The sequence below is a fragment of the Saimiri boliviensis genome, chromosome 6 (assembly GCF_048565385.1).
Source record: "Saimiri boliviensis isolate mSaiBol1 chromosome 6, mSaiBol1.pri, whole genome shotgun sequence".
NCBI classification, from domain to species: Eukaryota; Metazoa; Chordata; class Mammalia; order Primates; family Cebidae; genus Saimiri; species Saimiri boliviensis.
Window position 1 is genome coordinate 130,108,288 of NC_133454.1, and position 19,703 is coordinate 130,127,990.

Below are 19,703 nucleotides of genomic sequence, written 5' to 3' on the forward strand. Positions count from 1 at the left end.
CTGAGGATTCAACCAGTGCTGAGTCTGGAAATCTCCCTGTTGACTATGTCCTGTATTCCCTTGGGGGTTGAGTAGCTCCAGCTCTCACACCCAGGAGTCCTATTTATCTGATTAGATGCATGCCAGTCTATGTAACTGGAGAGAGGGGAAAACCTTTAAAAAAGCATTGAAAACCTCTCATCAGTTCTCAGTTCTGTAGGAAAAATTCTACCCGTAGATGTATCAACAGCCAGATGGGTGACACCAAAACCATCAGCTACAGTAAACTGTTCCAAATCAGGCCCTATAGATCAGTTGCTTAAAGATGCATGATCCTTGATATGGGAGAGCAGACAGGCAGGTAAAGCCAAGTCTCCTAGGATGGCCCTGGAGACCCATAAGGAAGGCCAGAACCACATGGGCAAGGCTCATAGTGCCTCAGAAGGGGAGACCTTAGGCTCAGGGTCAGTGCATTCACACCCACACAAAAGAACCAGGCATTCAAATACCAGCCTGGAGACACACACACACATCTACAATGAGCTGGTGTAAGCAGACCTCATCCAATCAGCTGGGGGCCTTATGAGCAGAAATTGAGGTTTCCTATGGAAGAAGTTTCTCCTCACAACTGAGGCATCAACTCCTGCCTGAGTTTCCAGTCTTACTGATTTCAAATTGGCCAACCTCATAATCATGTGAGCTGATTCTTTACAATAAATTATAGACAAATGCTGATTTTGGTACCAGGAGTGGGGTGTGGCTGTAACAAATATCTATAACATCTTCCCAAAGTGGGCTTACTTCATTTGTTTAATTTAAATCAACCCTTCTCCTTGTGTGGATGAGGTGATCTGTACGGGAGGGTGGGTGACTTTTGGTTTTGTGTTTTTTCTTCCTTACTTAGGGTACCTGTAGGCCTCAAAGGACCTTTCCTTTAGGTCATATTCCTCAGAAAGTCTTCATTCTTCTTTCATTTTTATTTTCTTTTTGTTAAAGAATATTTTTAAAGCTTAAATTTGTATATTAATTGAGGACTTTATTTAGAAGTATTGGCTGTTGGGAGCAGCAATCTATTCTGAAATGTCTCACATATACATGCACCCATGTGCACGCACATGCACACACACACACACACACACACACGCACACATTTTTTTTTTTTTGAGGCAGGGTCTTGCTCTGTCACCCAGGCTGGAGTGCAGTGGCATGATCTCAGCTCACTGCAAACTCTGCTTCCCAGGCTCAAGTGATTCTTGTGCCTCAGCCTCCCAAGTATCTGGGATTACAGGCGTGTGCCACCACATCTGGCTAATTTTTGTATATATATATATCTTTTTAGTAGAGACAGGGTTTTGCCATGTTGGCCAGTATGGTCTCAAACTCTTGGCCTCATGTGATCTGCCTGCCTTGCAAAGTCCTGAGATTACAGGAATGAGCCACCACGCTTGGCCAGGTATGTATATGTGTACACGCACACATGATAGTGTTGGTGAAGAAAACCAAACATCTAAAAATATTATGGAAATGCTTTGGAACTGGGTAATGATTACAGGCTGGAAGAGCTTTGAGGTGCACGCTACAAATATGAATGCTAGAGTGATTCTGCTGAGATATCAGATGGAGACGAGGAACATGTTACTTGAAACTGGAGGAAAAGTGATGCTTGCTCTAAAGTGGCAAAGAACTTGGCTCAACTGTGTTCTAGTGTTTTTGTGGAAGGTAGACTGTGTGAGCGATAAAATCAGATATTTAGCTGAGGAGATTTCTAAGCAAAGTGTTGAAGGAGCAGCTGGATCCTCCTGAGTGCCTACAGTAAAATGCAAAAGGAGAGAGAAGAATCAAAGGAGGAATTGTTAAGCAAAAAGGAACCAGAGCTTGAAGATTTGGAAGATTCTCAGTCTATCCATATGGCAAAAAGTGAAAAAGCCACATTGTAAGAAAACAAACACCAAGGGTGTGGCTGGAACATCACTTGATACTGTACAGGATTACAAGAGCAAGAACACTGTCAGTCTAAATGGAAAGGGATGGAGATGGGACAAATGAAGGAAGACTGTCAAGACTTTTTTGATTTGACAGAAGAGGGTGATAGAGCTATCTGGCCGCAAATGTGTGCTACTCTTCAGGAAGAAGGCAAATTATCCCTGAAGGGAATTCAGAAATCGTCAGATTCACCCATTGGTTTTGACAGTGAGATGGCCTCTGCCCAAAGCCTTGTGGGCAGTATCACAGGGCAGAGTTGTAGGGTGATGTGATTTGGCTACATCCCCACCCAAATCTCGCTTTGAAATACAATCCCCCTAATCCCCATGTGCCACAGGAGGAACCTGGTGGCAGATAACTGATAACACGGGGGTGGTTTCCTCATGCTGTTCTGGTGATAGTGAGTGAGTTCTCATGAGATCTGATGGTTTCATAAGCATCTGGCATTTCCCCTGCTGACGCTCATTCTCTCTCCTGCCGCCCTGTGAAGAGGTGCCTTCCGCCACCATTGTAAGTTTCCCGAGGCCTCCCCAGCCACGCGGAACAGTGCATCAATTAAACCTCTTTTCTTTATAAATCACCCAGTTCTGGGTATTTCTTCACAGCAGCATGAGCATGGACTAATACATGGAGGAAGCCTCCTGAGTGGTGGCTTCCCGTGGGCATGAAGGCATAGAAAAGGAAGCTTTAGAGATAAGCATGTCTCCAGGACACATTCAATCAGAGTGACACAAGCTGAGGCGCCCTCCTCCCAAAGGGAGAGCACGTCTTCCTACAGCCCACCTCCAAATCAGCCTTTGGATATTGACTCAGGCGAGGTGGACCCATGCCCTGGCCTGCTCAGGCTGAGCCAGCACTTCCTTCTCCAGGCCCCTGAGGGTTGTGCTGGCTGCAATAGGGCACTAGGCGTCTCTGCCCCCAAGGCGAGGGTATCCCTCCCACATTCCTACAGGCCAGCCCTTGCTGAATGCCCCAGGTGGAACTGGCGGACTGGCAGGGGGATGCTGCCACGGAGGTGAAGGGCATGGGATGTGGCGCGGGCTGCCTGGGTGCAAATACAGATTTGTACAATGTGTCACGGGGCATTATGTGTGATCCACAAACCTCGGTTTTCTCACCTGTGAAATGGACTTGGTGTGTGGCTTTACTGAGATCTCATAAGTAGGACATGGTAAACGCCCCATAAACTGCATACCTTGACCATACTTCAGCTGTCCGTTGAAACTGCTCTCTGTCACCCTAATGTGACAGGGAAGCAGTCCAAACCAATGCCATCTTGGCCCCTTTTAAGACTTGTAATAAGTAACTAAGGTCTGTAACTTCCACCCTACCCAGACGACGTGTAAACTAACGCTTATCTCGGCTTCTGTGAACCACTTAAGTAACAACTGGAATGTCCAAAGTCCCCCGGGCCTTGGAATGTCCAAAGCCCCTCGCCCCAACCCCCGCCCAGGAGGTGGTTTATGGGCATAAAAGGTCTTGACACCCTCCTTTCGGGGCCGCGGGATAGGGAGACAGGAGTCCTCCGTGGCCGCCAGCAATGAAGACCCTGCAATTTGGCCCAGTCTTTGTCTCAGTGGTGATTTCGTGCTCCCTTGGTTACAACATAAGTAAAGGTTCAGAGCAGTGTCTGGCATGTGGTCACCCCTAAAAAAGTTTCTATGGTTAGAAAAATGATGACTGATAAGGTCTTCGAATATTGCACACTGCTGACTGTAAAGGTAACCCAAGCTCCCAGGTCACCTGGCACCCCACACAAATGCACAATCAGATAGACACAAGTGCACACCCACGTCTGCACTTGAATGCACACCTAGAACAGCTGCTAAAATAACACGCACGTGGACCATCCCCTAGTGATTCCGGGATTCTCGTTCCAAAGAAAAGCCCTAGGAGCTTAAGCCCAGGCACCTCCCTGCTGGTCTAAAGGACTCAGCTCACAATGCAAATGAGAACAATGCAAACATTTACTTGTGATAATTGCCTGACGATTTCTCCCCTTGATGATTTCAAGGCCTCGAAAATCCTCCTGGCAGAAATCAGCTTCCCACCTGTCCTCTGGCGCTGCCTGCCCTATGCTCGGCTTATCACAGGTTCCCAGGAAAAGTCTTCTGGGAGAAGGAAGAGGGGGCCGGCTTGGATGTGACATCTCAGCACTGCTCAGTGTGTGCATCTGGCATCAGGCTGTTGGTCTGGGTGTATGAGAAAGGCAGAGTGTGGGGTCTGTCTCTGGCTGCAGGTGTGCACGGCAGTGACCAGAACACTAACAGCAAAGACACAACCGGGGCTCAGGCACCACAGGCTGTTCTGAGTTCCCTGGGGCCACCTCCTTTGATTCTAACAGCTCTAGGAAGTGAGCACAATTATTCTACTTGACAGAGGGGGGAAACTGAGGCACAGAGATTAAGAAACTTGGTCCACATCACAGTCAACACTGAAGCCAAGACATTCACTCAAGCTGTTCGGGTTCAAAATCTTCATCGGGTCACCTTAGCATAGAGGATGGCTGTCACTTTCATGGACTATGGCATTTTTAAAAACTTAAGTTATGATATAATTACAGGTCAATCACCTTTGTAAGACATAGCAGCACAAGAAACAACAAATGACAAATTATTCTCGAGGGTTTATGACAAGCCACACTCAGGCAGGGCACCCATGGAATCTTCTATGGTGAAAAGTGCCCAGCACCGGGGAAGGACGCGTCCCGTGAGAACAGACACTGCTCTGTCCAGGTTTGCCAGAGCCCTAAAGGCCTAGAAAGGAGCCAGGGAAGAAATGAGAACTGAGCTCTCTACCGCTCACCTGCTTTCTCTCCCATTAATTCAGCCATCCTCCTCCTTCCTGGTTTCAAATAACATTCTGGTAATAGAGACAGATGCCTGCCTGCAAGGCACGGCCATAATGCAACCTTGAGAGGGGAATGTTAGGACTTAAAGAAACCCAGAGCAGAAAGGAGCCTCCCATACCCACGGGAAGCAAGGAGACTTCCTGTCGCCTCCCTTGTCACCAGCTTTGGAGTACCTGGAGAAGGCGTTCCTGGAAGAGGTCAAAGCCCCAGGCAAAGGTTTGGAGGATGGATGGGAGTGGCGAACGTGTCAGCAAGACAAGCAAGATGGATACGCACAGGGAGGAAGGTCAGGCGTCAGTGCAGAAGGCAAGACTGGCAGCTGATGGGAAGAATCCCCATGCGAAGCAGAGGGAACCCTGGCTTCTCCAGAGAGGACGGGACGAGAAACCATGGCCCTGGCCCTGGGAAGCGTCTGGGGATGGGCAAAACCAGGGAGCCCCGAGAAACAGCAACAGGCAAGACGTCTCCAAGGCTGGGGCGTGGCTGGCACCTTCGGACAGACAGGAGGCTGGGAGAATTTGGATGGTGGGCAGCCTGTTCTGTGCCATGCCACTGGACAGCAGAGCAGCAGATGGCCACCGGGCACGGCCGCTGCAGCACACTGGGCATTTGTATGAGCCGCCTCACTGGCATTCTAAATCACCCTCATTCTCACTTCCGTATCTGCTGGCTGGGAAGGAGGAAGGCCTTTTATGGACAAGGAGACAAGAGTTATGTGACACAAAGCAAGTCTGTAATTCTCTCCTGCGTATCTCAAAGGAAAGGGCAGGGCGGGGCCTCCAGGGAAGAGGCAGAGGGCATCCTCCCATCTTCCTCACTGGCCTCTCTCTCTCAGTCCAGTGTGGGGCTGAGGTCCCGGCACCTGTCACCTCCCCATCTGTCTCCTTCCAAGCTGGGCTTTCTTGCTATGCCCTTAAGGGCGGCCTCTCCGGGGGACTCCCCTTAGCTCCTGCCCCAAGACAGAGTTAGCAGCACTTTCCAGAACCTTTGCTGTGATCCTGTGATTGACAACCTGCATTTGAAATGTCATCTGCAGTTCCAAGCAGCATCGATGGCTCATCACAGGATGAGTTCTTGTGGGAATCACCCCAGAACTCTGTGCTGATGTTGGGTTTTCCTGGAATGAAGCAACTGTATCTGAGACAGGACCTTTCGCTGGTGCTGACAAAGCCCCCCCTCCGCCCTGCCCCGCCCCGAGAGGCGGCACTGAAATTAGCAAGCGGAAGAGAGTAGAGGGACACTCTGCCAGGGGCCCTGGGGGCTCTGCCCTTGGCACTCAGGGTCACAGGGACCCCTAAGGATGCAGGAATGTCAGGAAGGAGGCCAACATTTCTTTTCAACAGAGCCACTCTGCAGGGCAGTGCATCTGGGAACCAAGCCCAGGAGAGAGCACGGCCCCCTCCACTGATTCTACCAGCTGGGGGAGAAGGGGGAGTTTCCATCTGTTCTCCTAACTCAAAAACTGACAACCATTTCCTCCTTAGCACCTCAAACGCTCACACCTAACATTAACTTAGCCAGCCGGGAGCAGTAGCTCACGCCTGTAATCCCAGCACTTTGGGGGACCGGGGTGGGTGTTCCACCTGAGGTCGGGAGTTTGAGACTAGCCTGGGCGACATGGTAGGGAGTTTGAGACTAGCCTGGGCAACCCCGTCTCTACTAAAAATACAAAAATTAGCCAAGTATGGTGGCAGATGCCTGTAATCCCAGCTCCTCAGGAGGCCAAGGCAGGACAATCACTTGAATCTGGGAGGTGGAGGTTGCAGTGAGCCGAGATCATGCCATTGCACTCCAGCCTGGGTGACAGAGCAAGACTCCATCTCAAAATAAAATAAAATAAAAAAATAAAATATAAAATAACATAAAATAACATAACATAAAATAAAATAAAATATAAAATAAAATAAATAAAATAAAATAAAATAAATAAAATAAAATAAATAAAATAAAATAAAATAAAATAAAATAAAAAACATTAACTTAGCCTCAAGCTTTGAAGCACATCTTCAAAACCTATAATATGACAACCACAGCCCACTAGGAGTTAGGATCACAGAAAGGCAGGGGACTCGTCTCCACCACACTCATCATGGGCAGGCATCACTGGGAAAGAGAGCAGAGGCGGCCGGGCACGGTGGCTCAAGACTGTAATCCCAGCACTTTGGGAGGCCGAGGCGGGTGGATCACGAGGTCAAGAGATCGAGACCATCCTGGTCAACATGGTGAAACCCCGTCTCTACTAAAAATACAAAACATTAGCTGGGCATGGTGGCACGTGGCTGTAATCCCAGCTACTCAGGAGGCTGAGGCAGGAGAATTGCCTGAACCCAGGAGGAGGAGGTTGCGGTGAGCCGAGATCGCGCCATTGCACTCCAGCCTGGGTAACAAGAGTGAAACTCTGTCTCAACAAAACAAAACAAAACAAAACAAAAAACAAACAAACAAACAAAAAACAAACAAACAAAAAGACAGCAGAGGCACCCATGGCTCGTCCATGAGGGTCTGCGGCCCCAGGGCTCGAGGTTGGTCCAGACCCCTACCTCGCACGCTGTGCCTGACCACTGGCTGGAGGCCCCGACTTCTGGAGCCCTGTTGCCTCTTCTACCTCATACATTGCCACATCCTACAGCATTGCAGTGTGTCGAATGCAAAGAGACTTCCCGTCCCCTCTCTTCCTAAGCCATCGTATATCGCTTTGGAGTACTGGAGAAGGCACTGTGAGCGAATGCAAAGCCCTGCAGAGCCTGTGAAAATGCTGCCTGCACATCTTCCTAGAGCCCCAAACCCGCCTCTCCCTGAAATGCAGCATTGCAATGCTGTGTAAGGTCAAGCCCATTCCAGGAGCAGCACCCCAAATTCCCAGCACAGCCCCTCGTATCTTCTTTCAATCCCGTACCTGTATTACATTAGGCAGACCCTGCCATCCACGCAGTCCTTGCCCGTCCCCCCATCAAGGACACCCGTAGGCTTCACGGGGCACCTGTTCCTCTCCTGCTGGTGGCTGCCCCACAAACCCACAAACCATTTGAATGATAGGTGGGGAGAAGGATCCGACCGCGAGGTGTAGGGGCCTGAAAATTATCCGGGTCCCATGCCAAAGGACAGTGTAGGGTGCACACAGAGCCCGAGCGTGTTCAGGAGGTGCAGGTAGATGGGGCGGGGGGTGGGGAGGAGAGCAGGTGAAGCTACCTGCTCAGGTCCCACGGGTGGTGTGCACTGCAATCCCACGCTGTCACCTAGAAAGCTGCACCCTTGGTCTCTGCCTCTGAGGAACATAAAGACCAATGTGGGTGATACGGCTTGGCTTTGTGTCCCCACCCAAATCTCATTTTGTGGCTCCCCTAATTCCCACGTGTTGGGGGAGGGACTCGGTGGGAGGTGACTGAATCATGGGGATGGGTCTTTCACATGCTGTTCTTGTGACAGTGGATAAGTCTCATGAGATAAGATTTTTTTTTTTTTTAAACTGAGTCTAACTTTTTTACCCAGGCTAGAGTGCAGTGGCACAATCTTGGCTCACTGCAACCTCCACCTCCCAGGTTCAAGCGATTCTCCTGTCTCAGCCTCCCAAGTAGCTGGGATTACAAGCGTCCACCACCACATCTGGCTAATTTTTGTATTTTTAGTAGAGATGGGGTTTTACCATGTTGGTCAGGCTGGTCTTAAACTCCCGACCTCAAGTGATCTACTCACCTTGGCCTCCCAAAGTGCCAGGATGACAGGTGTAAGCCATCATGCCCAGCCAATCTGCTGGTTTTAAAAAGGGGAGTTGCCCTGCACAAGCTCTCTCTTTGCCTGCTGCTGTCCATGTAAGATGTGACTTGCTCCTCCTTGCCTTCCACCATGAGTGTGAGGCCTCCCCAGCCATGTGGACCTGTAAGTCCATTAAACCTTTTTCTTCCCAGCCTCGGGGACCATGAGATCAAGGGCCAGAAGGATCAGTGGTGAGAAGGATCAGACCACCACAGAGCGGGTGCCTGGAAACCTCCCTGTTCTCATCAGCAGCATGAAAATGGACTAATACAGTGGGGAAATGGGAGGAACGGCCTGGGTGCTCTTCGGCATGGCATGGTGTCAGGATGGTGGAAGGTGCAGTGGGGTGGTACCAGGAGCAAGGAGAGCTCCACAGGGACTGGACAGGCTTGATGGCGGGAAATAAACCGGGCAGACAGGCAGGCAGGCGAGGGGGACCTGGGATTGTCTGGTTGGTCCGCGACACAGCTCTCTGAGGATCTGAATTCCACCGTTCCTATTAAATTAGGCAGCCCCTTTCAAGAGAGCTCCCTAGATGGCTCCAGCACTGTGTGCAAAATACCTCTCCTGGGTTCAAGCCGCCCACCCGCCCATCCACCCTTCACTCAACACCACAAAGGTCCACATGCTATACCACTTAGCACTGAACTTGGTCTGCTATGATGCTCTTCCTGCTTCGTCTAAGCCTGTGTTCTGAATGATGAAATGACCCTCCCTGAGCCCAGGGGCCATGTGGATTTCTGCCATGGCCTGGATGTCTGAGAGCGCCCCCCCAGATTCATGTGTTGAAGTGGAAGTCCCAATGTGAGGGTGTTAGAAGCTGGAGCCTCTGGAAGGTGATAAGGTCATGAGGGTGGAGCCCTCATACACGGGATTAGTGCCCTTGGAAAAGAGGCCCCAGGGAGCATCTCACCCCTTCTGCCATATGAGGACACAGCAAGAAGACCACCATCCAGGAGGGGGGCCCTCACCACACAGCCCATCTGCTGGCCCTTGATCTTGAACTCGCAGCCTCCGGAGTGATAACAGATCATGTCTATTGTTTAGAAGCTATCAGTTTATATTTTTTTCTTTTGTTTTTTGTTTTGAGATGGAGTTTCGCTCTTGTCACCCAGGCTTGAGTGTACATATAATTCATCGACCCATATAATTCATCTCATTAGCAGATAAGCAGAGGAAATCTACATACTCATTTTCAACAGCTGCAGGATTGGATTTTTCATAACTATTTATCAAAACACATCAGATGCGACAACATAGTTCCATGATAAAACTTGATAGATTGCAGTGATGATCTGTGGTCACTGCAGCCTCTGCTTTCTGGGTTCAAGCAACTCTCCTGCCTCAGCCTCCCAAGTAGCTGGGATTACAGGCCCATGCAACCATGTCCAGCTAATTTTTTTTGTATTTTTAATAGAGATGGGGTTTCACCACGTTGTCCAGGTTGGTCTCAAACTCCTGACCTCAAGTGATTCACTGGCCTCAGCCTCCCAAAGTGCTGGGATTACAGGCGTGAGTCACCGCACCCAGTTCGGTTTATGGTATTTTGTGACAGTAGCATGAACAGACTAAGACGGCATCCAACCCATTGCACCTGTCACCCAAGCCAGCACCCGGCTCTGACAAGGTGCCACAAAGCCCTGCCTTCCTGCTCGGGGCCGGGACGTGGGCAGCGCATGGGAATGCTCTTCACAGTGGTAAGGACGCCGCGGAGCGGGACCATTGCCTTTGAGCGTGGCACTCGGGTGGCCAGGACCCTGGAGAGGCTGTGGCCTTGCTGCAGTACTCCCTGATGCCGGGAGGCAGAGTCTAGGCGAGGGTGAGGGCCGCCTGTCTCCTCATCATTCACTCAATAAGCTCTTGGGATCCGCAGCCAGAACTCAAGAGGAAAGCCACTTCCCGGCCCCGGCGAAGCCTCCTTCTCTTGCCAAGACAAAACGTGCTTCCTGACACACAGAGCTATTTATAAGTGACTCTGTGATCCTAACTCCTCCTCGTCATAATGGGAAAATGGCTCCTTGGACAGGCACGAGGGAAATCGAGGCTTGGGATGTCTCCATCTTTGTTTCCTTCTGGAGAAGCAAAAGAAGGCAACTGGTGTCCAGAGACCCCAGGCCTGGTAAGGATGTCTTCATTCTAAGCATCCTCCAAGCATGGCAGGGAGGGGGACTGAGCCCCTGGCTCACCAAGGTCAGGGGTCACTGAGTTCCCCTGCAAACTCCTAGGGAGTCTCGGCCCATCTCTAGCCTAAAGCCCAGAGTCCGGAGAGGCAGTGGAGGCCTCTGTGGTTCCGGAACGGCTCCCTGGGGCCTTGCCAAAACCCCACATGGGGCCACAGCCTTTGCACACCGACGTGTATTCCCCAGAGCCCCTGGTTGCTCTGGGACCTTACACCTACCTTGACAGGGCCCACCAAACAGAGCCGGAGCTGAGCAAGCAGCACTGATATTGGCAGGTCACATCCCGGGGAGGCTGGGCTTCAGCACCAAGGTGACCCCAATTACCAGGGAAATGCTGAACCAGGGGTTGGCATTGGGAGATCATATATGAGGAGGAAAACCCCCTTCAGCATTTGGAAGTTTCTGACCTAATCAACATCAAAGCCAAACCACAATCCAACTGAGCCACCTCCATTGGTCGTTCTGCCTTCAGCCAAGATGTGAAGATGCTGGCAGGTGAAAACCCAGCCACCTCCCTGGAGGAGGCCACCCTCCCTTACCGCTCTTAGGTAGCAGAGGGCTTCGGGGCAGTATTATCCAGTCAACTGTTCCGTGAAACATATACGACAGTCAAGGGAATAAAAACCTCAGAAAACATCCGCATGAAAGCTTAGCAAACACACACAAAAGGAGAAATAATTATTTCATGTGGACCAAATGCATCCTCCCTCTCCCTGATGGATTTGCCAATAAAATGTAAAATTTCTCCTTTGAAATAGCAATGGCATGGAAGGACATCATTTGCTCCCAGAAATCGTGATAGAAAAGCAACAGTTCTTTGATGTTTGCAGAGGACTGGTTTTTAAGAGAGTAGCTCTGGTAGGACCCTGAGGCTAGAGAGACGTGAAGCCACAGGGCAGACAGATTTTTCTACTTGGCCTCCAGGAACCCTAACTCTTGGCACAGAATGAGGGAGGTGGAGTCTGCTGTGTGGAGAGGAGACTGCCAGGATGACAGATGTTGCCAGCCTGGCTTTCCCGTGCTGTAATGATGAGAGTGATCAAGCTGATCATGATGATAACTACCCATGTTTACCCAACAGGACGCGCCGCCCAGCATCTAAATACAGTCTCTGAGTTCCACTGTCACAGCACGCCCTGAGGAACAGAGCTGCTGTGATCCTTGTTCTGCAGATCAGAAAACAGGCTTCGAGAGCTTAAGTGAGATTTCTTCACTGCATAAAGGAAGGCCCTGTCCCTTAGAGTCCAAAACCCAGGGGAAGGCCGGTGTGACACACACGGCCTCACGTGGCTCTAACTACAGAAAGTTCTCTTGCACAACAGCCCAGTCACAGCCTCCTGCGTTAAAAAGGCAAGAGGGCCGCACGCAGTGTCTCACGCCTGTAATCCCAGCACTTTGGGAGGCTGAGGCCGGCAGATCATGAGGTCAGCAGTTCAAGACAAGCCTGGTCAACATGGAGAAACCCCATCTGTATGAAAAATAAAAAAATTAGCCGGGCGTGGTGGCGGGCACCTGTAATTCCAGTTACTGGGGAGGCTGAGGCAGGAGAATCACTTAAACCTGGGACGTGGACGTTGCAGTGAGCTGAGATCGTGCCATTGCACTCCAGCCTGGGCAACAAGAGCAAAACTCCATCTCGAAAAAGAAAAGAAAAGGCAAGATGGAGATTAATCATGAGATTTGGTTCCAAAAATAAAAATAAAAATAAAAAATAAACACCATTTTCTGCAGGACAGTAACCAAAGAAAGAAGTCATGGCTGAGAACAGCATGTGCTTGCGTATGTGTCTGACCAGGGTGGCTTAAGTCACAGACCTTTATCACCTCACGGTCCTGGATGCTGGAGTCTGAGGTCAAGGTGCCGCAGGGCTGGGTCCTCCTGATGCCTCTCTCCCTGGCCTGCACCGGGCTGCCTTCTCTCTGTGTCCTCACTGTGGTCCCTCTCTGTGTGTCTGTGTCCGCATCTCCTCTCATAGGGACACTGGTCATATCAGCTTGGGGCCCAGCCTAGTGACCTCACTTTAATTTAATGACTTCTTCAAAGGCCCCATCTCCAAATGCAGTTACATTTGGAGCTGCTGCGGTTTAGGGCTTCCACGTAGGCATTTAGGGGACATTCAACCCAGAATAACCTGCTTAGCACAAGAGTATATAGAATCTCTTTTCCTTCCTCAGGGACAGCCAGGGTCCCCAGCAAACACCCAGGTCAGAGGCGCCTCGATCCTGTGCAAGCCTTGAGAACCTCCTCCCTCACGGTGGTTTGTTCTCAGGGAGCAGAGGGTGGGAAGAGGTGACTGCACATGTGATGTCACAGATGGACACGCAGGAGCAGAAGCAATCACTGCCTCTCCCATCCCCAAGATTCGGTTATGAAGTGTCACACTTACCAAGAAAGTTGAAAGAATAGGCTGGGTGTGGTGGCTCACACCTGTAATCCCAGCACTTTGGGAGGCCAAGGCAGACAGATCACTTGAGGTCAGGAGTTCAGAAACAGCCGGGCCAAAATGGCGAAATCCCATCTCTACTAAAAATACAAAGTTAGCTGGGCGTGGTGGCAGACACCTATAATCCCAGCCTCTTGGGAGGATGAGGAAGAAGAATCGCTTGAACCCGGGATGCAGAGGTTGCAATGAGCCGAGATCATGCCACTGCACTCCAGCCTGGGCAACAGAGCGAGACTCCGCCTCACAAAGAAAAAAGTTGAAAGAACACAGCAATGAAAATCAATACACTGCCAAACTGGATTGCACAACTGTTTACATGTTGCTTGGTGTGGTGTGTATGGGTGTGTCTGTGTAAACACATGTGCACATAACTCGATTTCTGCTAAGCCATGATGATGCATCCCTCTCTAGACACCTCAGCATTCAGAAACGAAGGGGGGTGCTCCTACAGGCAACATCATACGCAGAAGATCGGCGTTCACCCCCGGACCTCCCGCCAGGGCTGCTCCGCATGCACAGCTCCCCGTGTCTCTTTCCCCTACTTTTCTGCACTGTTTTTAACTCAGCTAAAGTACATGCCATGAAATGCACAGGCCTTAAGCATGGAGTCGGATGAGGTTTCTTTTTTTTTTTTTTTGAGATGAAGTCTTGCTTTGTCACATGGGCTAGAGTGCGGTGGTGCAATCTCTGCTCACTTTAACCTCTGCCTCCCGGGTTTCAGCGATTCTCCTGCCTCTGCCTCCCAAGCAGCTGGGACTACAGGCATGCACCACCATACCCAGCTAATTTTTTCTGTGTTTTTGCCGGGTCTCATAATCCGAAGGTTGTGAGTTCATTATTCCTCACGCGGGGCACCACCTGTCCGGTGTGTCCTGGAGACCCTGGCCAACCGACGGATGAAATGAGTTCTCAGACACAGGTATGCAGTGTAAGAGCAGTGAGGGGGCTACCTGGTTCCAGCGACCAGAGAGCAGCCCGGACAAGCTGGAGCTGCTTGCTTTTATTCAGCACAGGCACAATGCTGAAAACATGGAGACACAACCTGTAGCAATTAACATTTATTGTTCCATGTTCAGGGAATGTCAGGCAAGGATGATCAAAGGTCAGTTCCTGGTCAACATAAGCAATCAAGCCTGTTTAAATCCTCCCACACTCCTTTGTACCAACTCCTTGCCCTCTGCCTCAGAGCTATAGAACGGCTGCCTTCAGCTACTCTTCCCCGGGGCTCTGCAGAAAAGGTCTGTGTCCTTTCTCTGTAGTTTTTCCCAGCCCTCTGACCAGTCCTCCCAACATTTTTAGTAGAGGTGAGGTTTCACCATGTTGGTCGGGCTGGTCTCCAATTCCAGACCTCAAACGATCCACCTGCCTCAGTCTCCCGAAGTGCTGGGATTACAGGAATGAGCCACCACACCTGGCCACATTGGATGAGTTTTGATGAGCATGCACACCTATGTCACCACCAATCCATTGGGAACTAGAACATTTCCATCAGCCCAAATGCCCCCCATGCCCCATCCAGTCCACTTCTCTCCTCCCACCAACCAGGACCACTAATGACCTGACTTATGTCACCATGAGCCAACCATATCTGCTGGGTGAATGTCACAGCCATGAAATCACATGTTACATACGTATGGCTGAGACTCACCAGGCTGTGGTGGGTGTCAAAGTCTCTCTTCATTGAGGAGTGAGACTGTGTTGTATAAATGTACCACAGGCAACGGGCACTCACCTGGATGCTGAGGCTGTCCCCCATCCTGGGAGACCATAAATAAAGCTACTCTGGACATTCTCATACAGGTACTTTAGGGACACAGGCCTTTGTTTCCTCATGACTGAATGCCTGGATGGGGAATGGCTGGGAATGAGAGTAGCATCTTACACTGTACACAAAACTGCTTCCTTTTCAGAGTGGGGGTTACCATTTCATGCCTGAGTTTCATCACATTCTCACCGACAACACTTGTTGCTGCCCATCTTCTTAGTGTTGGCTATTTGCAAGTGTGTGAAGTGTGTGGTTTTAAATTCTATTTGCCCCCTTCTCCTTTCCTGCAGCCTCACCATTGCTATCATTAGAATAAAAGTAATTATCTTATTTCTCTGAGAGTAGAAAAAGGCAATGATGCCAGGACTCAGATCAAGAATTAGACAGACTAGACTCACAGGAGCTGTGAGTGCCCCTGCTGCTTCTACAGGCCTCACGGCTTGGAGTGAGACTCACGGCTGTTCTCATTTGCTCAGGAACATCATCTCCTACTCCGAAATGACAAGAGTGAGAATGATGGTAGAAGTGGTCCGTGGCCAGGCTTGGTGGCTCCTCCCAGCACTTTGGGAAGCAAAGGCAGGTGGATCACCTGAGGTCAGGAGTTTGAGACCAGCCTGGCCAACATGGTAAAACCCAATCTCTACTAAAAATACAAACATTAGCTGGGCATGGTGGTGTGCACCTGTAATCCCAGCTACTTGGGAGGCTGAGGCAGGAGAATTGCTTGAACCTGGGAGGCGGAGGTTGCCTCTGCACTCCAGCCTGGGTGATGGAGCAAGACTCTGCCTCAAAAAAACAAACAAGAAAAAAACAGTCAGCTTATGAAGGTGGTGGTGACACTCACCGGGTGGCTTTTCGCATGCAGAAAATATTTTATGTCATTCAGTGATATGAAGGAGGTTTAACAAATAAATCATATAAGCTAAAATCATGCTTATGGGGTACCAAGGACATTTTTAAAAAATGGACTAGTTGGGTGTTGATAAGGCCTGGCTGTGTTCCCATCCAAATCTCAACTTGAATTGCTGAATCCATGTGTTGTTGGAGGGACCTGGAGAGAGGTGACTGACCCATGGGACGTCTCACGGGATGGTCCGTTTATCAGGGGTTTCTGCTTTTGCTTCTTCCTCATTTTTTTCCCCTCGCTGCTGCCACGTAAGGAGTGCCTTCTGCCTCCCGCTACGATTCCGAGGCCTCCCCAGTCATGCGGGACTCTAAGTCCACAGGCTAAACCATGATGGTGCATCCGTCTTTAAACACCTCAGCGTCTGCGGAAACAAAGGGGCTGCTCCTGCAAATGATGTCACCCCCAGAAGATCGGCATTCACCCCCAGTCCTCCTCCGAAACCACTGAAGCCTCTGGGTTCCCGGTTTCAGGTGTGTGTTCATCAGCAGCGTAAAAACGAACCAACACAGGTGTTTATACGGGGTTTTATTTGGTCAGCTTCTATAGAAACCCAAATGAACAGTTTCATTAACATCACTGTCATGTGTCACAATGGAGAACAGCTTCTGAGATATGAACAAAAACTGACCACTAAAAGATCGCCTGTGAAAACTGTCTTTTTTCCTTCGGTTCTTTGGTCTTCCCAATTTACAACCTCAGGGAACTGAACTACAGATTCTAAGCCAGTTCCTGATTCATTTCCTTTCCGGTCCCCACTTCTCCAGCAAAGAAAAGGAGATAAAATTCAAACAAACAAACAAACAAAAAACCTACCCTCCCATCCTCTCACAACCTCCTGGTGTGTTTATAACGAAATTCGGGTTAGGTCATGTCCTTCAGAAAAAAAGGCATTAAACTTATCATTAATCCCAGTGACAAAGAAGAAACTTATTATATAAAGAGATTGGTTTTTCTTCTTTTCTTTCATTTATCCCACACGATAGACCCTACTATTACACCTTGGACCCTCCAGGGGGGGATATGGAATACTCAGGGGACTCTATGTGCTAAAATGGATGTGAGGTATGAGAATTAAATTCAACACAATTAAATAACATAAAATTGCGTTTCAATACCTCCAGGAATAAAAAAATTCAAAAGGCATTCGCTGCATGAGGAAGAATCTGGGGACTGTGATGAAGTTCCTTATAAATGTAAAAGTTGAGGAGAAAGAAGCAAACAGACAGGAGAAGGGAAGGAGAAGACAGAAAGAAACAGCAAAGAACAGGGGATGCTTTTCCTCAACGTGTTTTTAAGATCCTTGCAAATAATTTAAAAACCACTAAAAATATAACCCGAGGCCTCAGAGTTCCCACTTTGGGATCTGGGGGCTAAAAGAGAAGATTCTGAGTTTAGACATTGGCTCTAAAACGTGCCCCAGACTTCATGCACAAACATACCCTAAAAAGGCATCCTCTCCAGAGACGAGGAGCCGCCGGCATTAGGACCCTACGTGGTGCCTCGGCCGGCCAGCTCTCGGCACCTCTGGTTCAATCAGAGCCACCACACTCATGTTGAACCACACAATCACCTCATTGTTCAGGTAATGCTTCCACACTTCGTTAGGGAAAGCAGCTGGCTTCAGGGGGTTATCGTTAGAGCGGCAGTGTGAGTGTTTATTGCTTTTCAATTAATCCACTTTTGGATTTACCATATTTACACCCAGGCAGCAAGCAGAGAACAGGGTGGTGGTGGGGGGCTTCTCTAAGGAGTTGTAGGGCCCTGGAGCAGGTGCAGAGCCTTGCCCAGCCACATTGCCTCTGCAGCCTCTTGTTTCAGGGTGCTGAGAAGGCACTCCCTGCTCAGCGGCATTCGAGTGTTTCTGGAAATCGGGCTCCGGGTCCCGCACAGAGCCACAGGAACAAGCATGTCTCGGGGCTCAATGGAGACACAGATTCCTTCGACCCTCTTCGCCCCCCCTTTCAGGTACAGTCCACCTAACACCAGGAGAGAATGAGCAACACCCGGGCTTTCCACGAGGCTGGCATATCCTCAAGCCAGGGGCTAGAAAAAGGTCATCCCCACCACACCTCCCACCTGTCCACGCTGGGGCCTTCCCGGGCCTTCTACAGAGAGAAGCTTCAAATCCTAGCTTGGCACAACACAAGAGGCTGAGTATATGAAAAGGAAGGTTTGGCACAGCAGCTCACATCTGCAGTCCCAGTGCCTTGGGGGGCCAAGCCGGGAGGACCACTTGGAGCCAGGTATTTGGGAGACTATGGTGGGAGGATCCCCTGAGCCCAAGAATTTGAGAATTGGAGGTTGCAGTGAGCTATCATCACACCACTGCACTACAGCCTGACAAAGCAAGACTCTGTCTCAAAAAAACAGAAAAGAGAAAAGGAGGAGAATTCAGTTGTTAAAAGTATGTAACTGGAAGCACCAGGAGGAATCGTGTAGGCTGCGGCGCCCTCCGCTTTTGAAATGCCCTTTCCTCTCCTCGAGTTGCATCTTCGCTTCTCTCCCTAATCTTAGTGATATGATCTGTGGGTGAAGCCGAATGCTACTGGCTGGCAATGACCTTCCAGATGATTTCTGGGCACTGCTGGCTTGCGGGACAAGTTCGTCCTCAGGTCCTGATGCCACCTGTCAAAAAGGCATCCCTTGACAGGGATGCCTTCTTCAAACACAGAGGCTGAGCCCTTGGAGACACTTTGCTGCCACTGGGAATCTCATCTCAAATGTGCAGGGCTGCTGTTCCCAAATCCGCCAGCACATGTTAGCAGACTGTACACACACCCCCGAAAAATCCCTTAGCAACTACACGCTGGCGCCTCACATTTTAATTCTTTCAGTTATGATTCATGGTGCCATCTGTGGACAGATAATGAGAGACAATAATCCAAGAATAGCTATCGGGCATTTGTTCAGCAGAGTTTCAGCATCGGCAGCATCCAAGTATGGGAAGGGACGGTGCCACCCCGGGAGTGCCTAGCCACTCCCACGGCTAAAATGGGCCTCGGTGAATCAGATCAGCAGGTCTGGCCGCTGAGCCCACCCGAGTGACATCACGCCCTCAGCTGTCCCCAAATTCCTGAGAACACCAAGAGCATGGTGGCAAGGTCCAGGAGAGAGTTCAAAGCAGCAGATATAAGAATCCACAGGAGCCCACTCCACCAAAGGGCCACCCGCCCCGCTGGACGGTGGGATGACGGAGGGGCTGCGGCCGTGAGAAGGGGGACGCCCTCGAGTCTTGCTCAAGCCTGCCAAGGAGAAAGACGCACTGCTCCGTCATAAAATCAAGGCCATGCTTTACAGACTTGTGGATTACGTGACTCGTGACATTCAGGCACAACATCACTTTTTCTTATTCTAAACTCCGTGTGTGTTGTCCGGGCTGCTCTCATTTCAGAGCGCAAGCCTGGCTGTCGGCAGACACGGATGTGGGTTTCCGGACGCCGCGCCCTCCGCCCTGGCACAGTCTCCCCACATCCACATCACCTTGCTCTTCGCTTTGGGAGCCACACATGTCGAGGGAGGCCTAGGTATTTTCCGCAGCAAAGGATTAGAGAAGAATGAAGGACGACGATCACCCTCTTTCAGTGGTTTTCCCAAAGCCATTTTACGTCGGGCACCGTGCCTACCTGTGAATCCTAAGGGGTAAAGGACACGCTTGGCCACCCCTCGCGCTTTGGCGAGAGAGGAGAGTTCAGAGAACCGAAGCCCGTGCCCCATGTCACGGTTTGTGCTGGGTTTAATACTCACGGGCACTGTCTGGAAGCAAGGTCGGGGGACATGGAAATGACCCAGAAGCAGCAGGGTGGGAGGCAGCAGAGAACAGTGCCCCTCACTAACCCTGCTGG

The 19,703-nt window shown here is 50.2% G+C and overlaps 1 protein-coding gene across 10 annotated transcripts in view; it reads right to left on the bottom strand.

Moving 5' to 3' along the window:
• Positions 1–19,703, bottom strand: part of SHANK2 (SH3 and multiple ankyrin repeat domains 2) — a 684,346-nt gene that overhangs the window by 431,531 nt on the left and 233,112 nt on the right. The gene's annotated exons all lie outside the window — the stretch shown is intronic.